Here is a 12,893-nt window from a genome sequence, read left to right as displayed (position 1 = left end):
ACTCTGAGTTTTAACGTCATGATCTGGACTTCAAGTATATATTACTCTTAGACCTGGATGCATCACTGTCCAGACAGATGTTCCCTCCTCCTTGCTCACCATTTTAGACAAGCATACCTCTCTAGGTTATTGCTTCAATTTAATTTATCACATCGTCACATACTTAATTATGCTTTAAGCACTCAGATAAACTAAGAAAGAAACTACTCAGTTTCTTTTCCTTGGAATTTGCTGTGATTTGATCTTCAGAGTTATAGGTGATAACATTTTCAGATAACTCCCCTTCTTATCCATGTGTGCAGTGTGTTCTGGTATTACCAGGTAGAGTTACACAAATTTTCCTTCACTTCCATTAGGTATTAAGAGCATCAGTGGTTATTATTCAAAATAGTTTAGTGTTTCTTCAAAAGGGTATGATAATGGATTTCTCCAAATACTAACTATATTCAGTAGTCTCAACAATCTATCAATTGAACATTTTACTCTTTTACTATTTGGATAAATTCATACAATTCCTGAGGAATCTGAAAAATAATATACATTTGTATATATATATACATATACGTACAACTGAATCACTTTTCTGTACACTTAAAACTAACAGAACATTCTGAATTAACTATGCTTCAATAAAATATCCATATAATTTTTTAACATCTTTATTGGAGTATAATTGCTTTACAATGGTGTGTTAGTTTCTGCTGTATAACAAAGGGAATCAGCTATATGTATACATATATGCCCATATCTCCTTCCTCTTGCGTTTCCCTCCCATCTTCCTTATCCCACCTCTCTAGGTGGTCACAAACCACCAAGCTGATCTCCCTGTGCTATGTGGCTGCTTCCCAGTAGCTATCAATTTTACATTTGGTAGTGTATATACATCCATGCCACTCTTTCACTTCATCCCAGCTTACCCTTCCCTCTCCCCGTGTGCTCTAGTCCATTCTCTACGTCTCTGTCTTTATTCCTGTCCTGCCCCAGCTTCTTCAGAACATTTTGGGGTGTTGTTTTTTGCTGTTGTTGTTGTTTTTTTAGATTCCATATATATGTGTTAGCATACAGTATTTGTTTTTCTCTTTCTGACTTACTTCATTATGTATGACAGACTCTAGGTCCATCCACCTCACTATAAATAACTCAATTTCATTTCTTTCTATGGCTGAGTAATCTTCCATTGTATATATGTGCCACATCTTCTTTATTCATTCATCTGTCAATGGATACTTAGGTGGCTTCCATGTCCTGGCTATTGTAAATAGAGCTGCGAAAACATTCTGGTACATGACTCTTTTTGAATTATGGTTTTCTCAGTGTATATGCCCAATAATGGGATTGCTGGGTCGTATGGTAGTTCTATTTTTAATTTCTTAAGGAACCTCCATACTGTTTTCCATAGTGACTGTATCAATTTACATCCCCACCAACAGTGCAAGAGGGTTCCCTTTGCACCACACACTCTCCAGCATTTATTGTTTGTAGATTTTTTGATGATGGCCATTCTGACTGGTGTGAGATGATATCTCATTGTAGTTTTTTGGGTTTTCTTTTGTTTGTTTTTTGTTTTTGTGGTACACGGGCCTCTTACTGTTGTGGTCTCTCCCGTTGAGGAGCACAGGCTCTGGATGCACAGGCTCAGCGGCCATGGCTCACTGGCCCAGCCACTCCGCGACATGTGGGATATTCCCGGACCGGGGCACAAACTCGTGTCCCCTGCATCGGCAGGTGGACTCTCAACCACTGTGCCACCAGGGAAGCCCTCATTGTAGTTTTGATTTGCATTTCTCTAATGATTAATGATGTTGAGCATTGTTTCATGTGTTTATTGGCAATCTATGTATATTCTTGGAGAAATGTCTATTTAGGTCTTCTGCCATTTTTTGATTGGGTTATTTATTTCTTTGATATTGATTTGCATGAGCTGCTTGTAAATTTTGGAGATTAATCCTTTGTCAGTTGTTTCATATGCAAATATTTCCTCCCATTCTGATGGGTTGGCTGTTCGTCTTGTTTATGTTTTCCTTTGCTGTGCAAAAGCTTTTGTTTCATTAGGTTCCGTTTGTTTATTTTTGTTTTTACTTCCCTTTCTCTAGGAGGTGAGTCAAAAACGATCTTGTTGTGATTTATGTCATACAGTGTTCTGCCTATGTTTTCCTCTAAGTGTCTGCCCTTACATTATGGTCTTTAATCCATTTTGAGTTTATTTTTGTGTATGGTGTTAGAGTGTTCTAATTTCATTCTTTTACATGTAGCGGTCCAGTTTTCCCAGCACCACTTACTAAAGAGGCTGTCTTTTCTCCATTGCATATTCTTGCCTCCTTTATCAATGATAAGATGACCATATGTGTGTGGGTTTATCTCGGGGCTTTCTATCCTGTTCCATTGATCTATATTTCTGTTTTTGTGCCAGTACCATATTGTCTTGATTACCGTAGCTTTGTAGTATAGTCTGAAATCAGGGAGCCTGTTCCCTCCAACTCTGTTTTTGTTTCTCAAGCTTGCTTTGGCTATTTGGGATCTTTTGTGTTTCCATACAAATTGTGAAATGTTTTTGTTCTAGTTCTGTTAAAAATGCCAGTGGTAGTTTGATAGTGATTGTCTTGAATCTGTAGATTGCTTTGGGTTGTAGAGTCATTTTCACAATGTTGATTCTTCCAATCCAAGGACATGGTATATCTCTCCATCTGTTTGTATCATCTTTAATCTCTTTCATCAGTGTCTTAGTTTTTTGCATACAGGTCTTTTGTCTCCTTAGGTAGGTTTATTCCTAAGTATATTTTTTATGTTGTAATGGTAAATGGAAGTGTTTCCTTAATTTCTGTTTCAGATTGTTCATCATTAGTGTGTAGGAATGCAAGAGATTTCTGTGCATTAATTTTGTATCCTGCTACTTTACCAAATTCATTGATTAGCTCTAGTAGTTTTCTGGTAGCATCTTTAGGGTTCTCTATGTATAGGATCATGTCATCTGCAAACAGTGACAGCTTTACTTCTTCTTCTCTGTTTTGGATTCCTTTTATATCTTTTTCTTCTCTGATTGCTGTGGCTAAAACTTCCAAAGCTATGTTGAGTAATAGTGGTGAGAGTGGGCAACCTTGTCTTCTTCCTAACCTTAGTGGAAATTGTTTCAGTTTTTCACATTGAGAATGATGTTGGCTGTGGGTTTGTCATATATGGCCTTTATTCTGTTGAAGTATGTTCCCTCTATGCCTACTTTCTGGAGGGTTTTTTTTTTTTTTTATAAATAGATGTTGTATTTTGTCAAAAGCTTTTTCTGCATCTATTGAGATTTTCATATGATTTTTCTCCTTCAATTTGTTAATATGGTTTATCACATAGATTAATTTGTGTATATTGAAGAATCCTTGCATTCCTGGGATAAACCCCACTTGATCATGGTGTATGATCCTTTTAATGTGCTGTTGGATTCTGTTTGCTGGTATTTTGTTGAGGACTTTTGCATCTATGTTCATCATGATATTGGTCTGTAGTTTTCTTTCTTGTGATATCTTTGTCTGGGTTTGGTATCGGGGTGATGGTGGCCTCATAGAATGAGTTTGGGAGTGCTCCTCTGTCTGCTATACTTTGGAAGAATTTGAGAAGGATAGGTGTTAGCTCTTCTCTAAATGTTTGGTAGAACTCTACTGTGAAGCCATCTGGTCTTGGGCTTTTGTTTGTTGGAAGATTATTAATCACAGTCTCAATTTCAGTGCTTGTGATTTGTCTGTTTTTATTTTCTATTTCCTCCTGGGTCAGTCTTGGAAGGTTGTGCCATTCTAAGAATTTGTCCATTTCTTCTAGGTTGTCCATTTTATTGACATATAGTTGCTTGTAGTAATCTCTGATGATCCTTTGTATTTCTGCAGTGTCAGTTGTTACTTCTCCTTTTTCATATCTAATTCTGTTGATTTAATTCTTCTTCTTTTTTTCTTGATGAGTCTGGCTAACTGTTTATCAATTTTGTTTATCTTCTCAAAAAAAACAGCTTTTTGTTTTATTGATCTTTGCTGTTATTTCCTTCATTTCTTTTTCATTTATTTCTGATCTGATCTTTATGATCTCTTTCCTTCTGTTAACTTTCAGGGTTTTTTTGTTTTTCTTTCTCTAATTGCTTTAAGTATAAGTTTAGGTTGTTTGAGACGTTTCTTGTTTCTTGAGGTAGGATTGTATTGCTTGTAAACTTCCCTCTTAGAACTGCTTTTGCTGCATCACACAGGTTTTGGGTCATAATTTTTTCATTGTCATTTGTTTCTAGGTATTTTTTGATTCTGTCTTTGATTTCTTCAGTGATCTCCTGGTTATAAAATCCATATAATTATTGATATCCATTAATTTAACTTAATTAAATTGTGGGTTCATTGGCAGAGCACTCATCCTGCCTCTTCTGTGATACACTTGGCTTTCTCATGTCTGAGCTCATGATCAGAATTAAGGGGTGAAGATAGCATACTGGAGTTCAGGTCAATGGATTGCCTTAAAAAGAATGGAAGCCTAAAATGTTTCCTTGGAGGATGTTCTTTTAAGAAACAATAAATATAACTCTTTGAGAGAGATTTTGAATAGAAGTGTTTGCTAGACTTGAATATCTTCATGTATTTTCTGATGCATCTGTCTTGTAGTAAGGATTATTCTCTGCTTATGCCCTAAATCAACTCATAGGTTTGTTTTGTTCTGTTTTTTGATGGAAAGACAGATTCTTAGCAGGAATTATTAATTTTTACCTTAAGAAAATTTTCAGAAATGGTTAACAGTTTCTGAAACAACTAACTTGAAATATTAGATCTACATGGGTCTTTACCATCCTCTGATGAACTTACACATAAAAAAAAATGTCCCAGAGAATTTTAATAAATTTCCTTTAATTGTTCAGCAAGATTGAAACAAAATTGAAGCTTGAACTATGATTTCCTTATGCAGTCAAGATTCAAATACTCTGCAAAGAAAAAAGCAAATTTAACTTGTCTCAGAAATGAATCTTAAGCTTACTTATACTAAGTTACAAATGCCTAATAAAGCTTTATTTACATCTCAGAATATTTGCATTGAATAGTGTTCCAGAGTAGAATTCCATGATTCCATGCATCACTGGTCTTTATAGATTTAAAGTATATTTTACTTTATAACCCAAGAAAGAGAAAAAATCCTGTATAATCCATACTTAGATTAATGGGGAAAAAAGGAAGAAGAAAAAGGGCTTTCGAAATCTGGTTTTGTGGCCATCTGTCTTCTTTTATCTTTATTTTTAGTTTTTTTTGCTGTACGCGGGCCTCTCACTGTTGTGGCCTCTCCCATTGTGGAGCACAGGCTCCGGACGCGCAGGCTCAGCAGCCATGGCTCATGGGCCTAGCTGCTCCGCGGCATGTGGGATCTTCCCGGACCGGGGCACGAAGCCGTGTCCCCTGCATTGGCAGGCGGACTCTCAACAACTGCGCCACCAGGGAAGCCCTGTCTTCTTTGAAATCTAACATTTTATTTGGTTTAAGTGAAATGGCATTCACAATTGTTATTGGAAAGAGAGCTCCTTAACTACCTGAAAATTAAGTTGCTTTATTCCAAAGCACGCTGCTTCAGAGCACTTAGTGACTTTGTTTTATGATTATCTCTCCCATGCAGAATCCAAAGTGTGGCATGCATCACATGAAGTGCCCTTGTGCAATACTTAAACCATCATTCTGATTCACTGAAGTAAAATAAGCTATGCTTTATGAATGGATACCTATTAAATTTACTAAAGATGTATGTGTCACCCCCAGCACAGGGGATTCCTTATAGTGCCAGCTTTTAACTCCTTTAGAATGGATAATATTTATCTCTTCCTATTAATAATTGGCTTCTGCTTAAAAAAAGAAAGATGTTCTAATATGAAGAAGTCCTTGCTTTTCCAGACCAGCACTCTGTGTCTGGGAATTAATATTAAAATAATTCAGGAATAAGTCAATTCCAATTAACATTCCCCCCAGCCTATTCCTAATAGGTGAACACTTTTCATTAGTCTTTTGTGCACTTTGTACAAATGCTAATTAATAACTCATGAATGCTAATAAATGTGTCCCTCTGAAAGGAAGAAAAAGCAAAACAAAACTAAAGTTGTTATAATAGTTCAGAAGTACATCCTGGAACTAATAAAATACTCTGTGTGCTCTGTACACACAGGCAAAGTGTTTAAGAGAAAAACATTTTACTCTTTGGATAAGTCAGAGGAAAAATGCAATACTGGAAAACTTTTTTTTTTTTTTTGAGAAATAGAGGAATACCAACATTATGTAGGATAGAACAAATATTGGAGTACCCACTAGTCATAAGTAGCTTATGATCTGAATGACTTGAATAATGATGTTTTTTCCAGGTCACAATATTAATGTAGCTCAGTCTTAAAGATGACAATCCCCTTTGCAATGAGTTTTCAGAGATTTTTGAAACCTTTCTAATTAGGCAAATACTAGGCAGTAATAGAAAGAGTTGAAATCCATATGCTCCAACTAGAACTTTTTCCCTTCCTGTTCACTTTTCTCCTGTGTCCTCAAAACTGCCTTGTTTAGACCTACAAAACCCTTGTATTGCCCCTTCCCCAAAGGCTCTTCTTCATAACAACTATTCTTCACTAAGATTTTTTTAAAAAATTATAAATTTTAGTTTTATTTTTTTGTTTCCAGTTTTTTACTCATTTTTTTATATTTTATTATTTTGGGCCCAGATCACACAGCATGTGGAATCTTAGTTCCCCAACCAGGGATCGAACCTGGGTCCCCTGCAGTGGAAGTGTGGAGTCTTAACCACTGGGCTGCTGGGGAAATCCGTTAATTAACATTTTACTTTCCAAATTTTCTTACTCAGTAGGAGATCCATCTGTTAAGCATTATTGCTAGGTATGGGTTGAAAGATCATTTCTTGGTAAAGGACTTGAGATAAACCACTTGACCTTTCTGCTCTGGCCTCTCTCGCAGGTACTCACAGAAGTCTGCCCTTGGCTGCTGCTTTTCCAGAGGTCATCCTGCTTCATTGTTAGAGATTCTTCTTGATACTGGTACTCCACTTGCATGACTGCAGCTTTTTCCTGCTTCAAATTGACCCATTTTACATCTGCAGAACTGCGTCATCCAAAACTTTTATTTAAAGTGAAAAGGCCAGGATAGCTGACTTCTAAAGGGTTCTTCTTACAGACCTCTCTGATCTTACACTTGCATTTACCCATCAAAAAATGGAAACCATCTTTAAAAAATAACGTAATACTAGTATACCTGCCCTCTTTCAGATGTTCATTCAAATCAAATTTTATTGATTATCTTTATTAAAAGTTTTTTAAAGAAACCAAACATCTTTTAAATCCTATTAAATTTTATTGTTTCAAAATAGAATACACACTCCAGCTGAATAGATGCCCCAGTTGTCTTATTGCCATTATTTTTTATGGACATGCCTGGCCACTTTTCTACCTCACTTCCTCTTGCTGTCACATTTAGTGGTGTGTTACTAAGGGACAGAAGGTGGTGATAGGTTTCACCTTGCGTTTGAAGTGAAGATCCTTTCCTGGGGGATGGATGGATCATTTAACTGGCAGAGGTTAGTGGAAGTCCTCAATCTCCAGTTTGCTGGTCAGTTAATAAACACTTCTGACTCTTCTGAGAGGATTGAAAAATATCTAACTCCTATTTCCAAAACTTAGTTTTCAAATCACCATCTTGAAAATTTTTAAAGATGTGCATAATCTGGAAAAAAATTGTTAAGGGACCAGAAAGGGAGTCCAGTATCATATTCAACTCTAAGTTTTTTTTTTATTTTATTGTTTTGTTTGTTTAAATTCAGTGTTGTGGACAAAACAGAAAAGCACCTAACTAGGAATTGAGCAACGCACAAACGTATTTCACAGAATTAGATATTACTGAACCTACCAAGGAAATGCTAGTGTATGAAACCATGGATTATAAAGTCTAATTTCTTACACTGACAAAGATAAGTTTTAGTGTATTGTGATGGGAACAACATTGAGTTACAGCACTGGCTATTACATACATTAGAGACAGGACTAAATGGCTGCTGAAGGTCTTGACAATGGCAAAATTCTATGACTCTAAGGTAAAATTCATGTTCTGATAATTCAATCTACACAAGTTTTCATATGACAACATTTTGTTCTTTATTTTTTTCCTTTTTTTTTAATTGAAGTATAGTTGATTTACAATGTTATATTTGTTTTAGGTAAACACAATAAAGATTCAAAATTTTTATAAATTATACTGTATTTAAAGTTTTGAAATATTGGTTTTATTCCCTATTCTGACTGTGAAGAAAGGGTACATTCCCTCCCTAGTGAAGTTCAAGCAAGATTTGGGAAGCACATGGTCAATTTGATTAGAGAGGATAAGGATAACAAACATTAAGGAAATCATCTATTTCTTGAAGAGTGTATTAGAGTTCTCCAGAGAAACAGAACCATGTGTATGATGCATGTATATAATATATTTATGAGTATATGTGTCTATATATATAATGTGTGTCTTTATACAAGATATGTATACACACTTATATGTAGTGTGTACATGTATGTGAGGGCATGTGGAGACAGAGGGAGGGATTTATTCTTAAAAATTGGCTCATGTGATTGAGTATGAAACCTACAAAACAGACCGAGTTAGAAATTCAGACTGATAAGGAAGTCAAGTCTGAATTCTATACAGCAGGCTGGAAGCTCAGGCAGGGTTTCAATGTTGCAACCTTGATAATTCCTTCTGAATGAAACCTCAGTGTTTGCCCTTAAGGCCTTCAATTCATTGGTCGAGGCTCATCCACATTACGAAAGGTAGTCTGCTTTACTCAGAACCTACTGATTTATATGTTAATCACAGCAACATCTAGATTGGTGTATGGCAAACAACTGGACACCATATACTAGGCAAGTGGAAACATTAAAGTTAACCACTAGAGATGGTTATTAAGGCTTTAAACAATACCTGCAAATCAAGTATTATCAGGAATTAAAGTGTTAGCAAACAATGCTTTCATCAGAAAAATGTAATTATTTGTTGCTGTACCATGTTCTCCTTTTGTTGATTTAGTATTTTTTGTTTGTTTTAATAATATTGATAATATAAAACTTGTGGAAATCTAAATATCTTTGAGTCAACAGGATAAAGTTATATTTCAAGTTGCAAGCTTTAAAACCTCAACAGCACTTTAAAAAAAATAAGAAGAAGCTCTTGATACAAGTGTTTTGTAAAACTAAAGCACCATCTGGGAAAGATGAATACATCTTGCTTACATATATAAGAAAGAATGTTTCAGAATATTAATATACCAGTGTTATTAAATGTAAACTAAATCTATATATACTCTAAACCTCATCATAAAGTTGTTGCTTGTGTATTTATTTACCAAAAATTATAAATTAATTTCCCATAATATTGAAATGTTTATTATAATAGTTTTAAGAACTCTTGACTTTGAAACATGAGACTCTAAATCTTTGTTATATAGAAGACACATTTGTTAAGATATATTTATTCACTTAAAGTTGTAAACTATATTTGCCATTTGCTGTAGGATGTGAATTTTCCCTCACTATACTTGTGATTATTAACATTTTAACTATGACATTACTGAATTAATTATCATTAATTTGTGTAAGCAGTGGGAAAGCCCTGGAGAGATCTTTGAAACTAGAAACATATAGGAAAACATCCTTAGTTCTTAAAAACAGAAAAGCAGGTAACATAGATTGGATGGTCTAATGACTAATTTTTTAACACAATGCCTAATCTCAATTTTCTCTCTTAATAAAATAACATTAGTGAATAATATTTAATAAGTGTTTTGTATGGGTCAGACATTGTGCTAAGCATTATACATGGTGAATAAGGAATCCTATGTTACTCACAGTAGTTCTATAATGATTTATATTTTCTCACAGATGAGCAGAGACTATATACCATTATAGATTTATCTGAGTCTACACCCTTAACTGTGTACTGTCTCAATAACAAGGAAGATGGATAAGGATGGTGGGGAGGGTCAAGAGTAAAAGATTGGAGGCAGGGTAAAGAATGAGAAAATATTAGAAGAACAAAGTGAGAAATATTGGAATAATTAGGGTTGAGGAATGCTTAGGATCTATTTTGTTTGCAGTTAACCCAATTCTGTTGAAAATAAATTTTAATTAGACTGTAGTCTGTGTATGATTGAACCAAACCAGAAAAAAACAATACCTAAGATCTAAATACTACAACTTCATGCCACCCTAGGCTTCAATGACACCAAAAATGTTTTATATTCCTTAATAGAAAAAGCAAAATATTCCATCCTGATTCTCTACTTATTACAAATTCTTGAATCTTTCTTGAATATCTTCATCTTCTTTTGATTCAACTTTTGATTCAAAGAGTTGAACTTTAGATCCACCTCAAATAATGGTACTCATGAGGACTTTCTAGCTTTGCTCTGACAAGATCCCCTGGTTCAAATATATTCATCAGTGTTACCCTTTTTTGTCAACTCTGAAAAGTTTAGTTTCTAATTTACATGTCATAGATTTAAGCATACAAAAATCATAAAAAAGACAAGTTCAGGACTACTAATAATCAGAAGCAAGCTCATACAGGAGAAAGCATAGACACAAATAATAAGAAGTCGAGAAAATTTAATCCAGAAAGTCTTTCTGGGTACAGAGAGATTAAAAAAGGGGGATATGGAGTAGCATAGAGGTTAGATGGAAAAGAAAGAAAGTAGAAGATTCAATATGTATTAAACAAACAAATAAACAACAAAAAAAGCAACTACGTACCAGGAATTTTACATATACAAACTAATTTAATTCTCTTAAGAAATACATGCCATTATAACTCACATTTTCCAGATGTAGAAGCAGAGACAAACAAAAATTAGCAACTTATGTAAAGTCATTTCTTATAAGTGATAGAATTAAGATTCAAGTTCAGGTTTATTTTACTCCAAATTCCATTCTTTTCATTCATTCATTAATTTACTCTTTCTATTCATTTAGTTTGCTCTCATAAGTATGAGTTTCTTACACAGAATAGGTATTTTATTAATTTTGAACAGATGAGTTGATATATAGATACACAAACAATAGAGCAAATGAAGAAAGTCTGAATTATTAGTAGCAAATCCATTCCCACATTCTCCCAAACTCTGACTTTGTTAGGAGCCTGCAATATATTTCTGGATGACAAGAACTGTATTCTGAACTTAGTCTGAATTTTGATTCTACTTATTTGAGATAACACTTAGGTCTCAAATGGAACAGGTAGCATGAAATAAAGATCTTTCCTCAGCACATTTCTTAAGTTGTACTCATTGCTTTACCTCACAAGAGATGGGGAGAGGTCAATTATTGTTTGGACTTTTAAAAAAATATCTTGCTTGGGGCTCCAAGTTTGGATAGAGACCAAGAGAGGAAAATAGAGAAAAAGGAGAGATGATTAAGAATCTAACTATAACAATGACTTCAATATCTGGGGCACCTGGTTTGCATATTCTTCAGAAACTCTATACCTTGCAGTTACATGGTATTGCTTAGGGGAAGCAGTACCAATGTATGTTCATGCCAAAGAAAACTGACCAAAGGCACACAGAACACACTGAAATACATAAATAGAAACGTAAACCTGACTTTTTATCCTAAGTTAAGCAAATTATTGTAAAATAAGCTGGAATCTTTCTATTCTTTTGTGAATCCTAGAAAGAGATGATCCAGGAAGTAGGGAAAATAAAATGTGTTCTGGAGGAGAGGACCTTCAAGACAGCAGAAGAGTAAGACATGGAGATCACCTTCCGCCCCACAAATACATCAAAAATGGATCTACATGTGGAACAACTGCTACAGAACACCTACTGAGTGCTGACAGAAGACTTCAGACTTCCCAAAAGGCAAGAAACTCCCCACGTACCTGGGTGGGGCAAAAGAAAAAAGAAAAAAACAGAGACAAAAGAATAGGGATGGAACCTGCACCTCTGGGAGGGAGCTGTGAAGGAGGAAAGGTTTCCACACACTAAGAAGTCCCTTCACTGGTGGAAACGGGGAGTGGGAAAGGGGGAAGCTTCGGAGCCACAGAGGAGAGCTCAGCAACAGGAATGCAGAGGGAAAAGTACAGAGATTCTGACACAGGGGATTGGTGCCGACCAGCACTCAGCAGCCTGAGAAGCTTCTCTGCTATGGTGGGGGCTGGGAGCTGAGGCTTGGGCTTTGGAGGTCAGATCCCAGGGAGAGGATTGAGATTGGCTGCATGAACACAGCCTGAAGGGGGCTAGTGCACCACAGCTAGCTGGGAGGGAGTCTGGGAAAAAGTCTGGAACTGCCTAAGAGGCAAGAGACCATTGTTTCAGGATGTGCGAGGAGAAGGGATGCAGAGCACCACCTAAACAAGCTCCAGAGAAGGGCACAAGATGCGGCTACCAGTGCAGACACCAGAGATGGGCATGAGATGCTAAGGCTGCTGCTAAAGCCACAAAGGATCCTGTGTACAAGCACAGGTCAATATCCACACCTCCCCGGGAGCCTGTGCAGCCTACTACCACCAGGATCCCGTGATCCAGGGACAACTTCCCAGAGAGAACACATGTTGCGGCTCAGGCTGTTGCAACGTCTCTAGGCCTCCACCTCTACCACCTCAGGCTCTCCCCGCATTCCATAGCTCTTCCTCCCACTGGCCTGAGTAAGCCAGAGCCCCTTAATCAGTCACTCCTTTAACGTCCTACTATCTGGGTGAAGAACAGACGCCAGAGGACGACCTACATGCAAAGGTGGGGCCAAATCCAAAGCTGAACCTCAGGAGTTGTGCAAGCAAAGAAGAGAAAGGGAAATCTCTCCGTGCAGCCTTAGGAGCAGTGGATCAAATGTCCACAATCAACTTGATATACCCTTTTGCTGTGAAATACCTGAA

Source organism: Leucopleurus acutus, assembly GCF_964270905.1.
Source record: "Leucopleurus acutus genome assembly, chromosome: 5".
NCBI classification, from domain to species: Eukaryota; Metazoa; Chordata; class Mammalia; order Artiodactyla; family Delphinidae; genus Leucopleurus; species Leucopleurus acutus.
The sequence above is the reverse complement of the archived record's forward strand: the minus strand, read 5'-3'. Positions refer to the sequence as shown.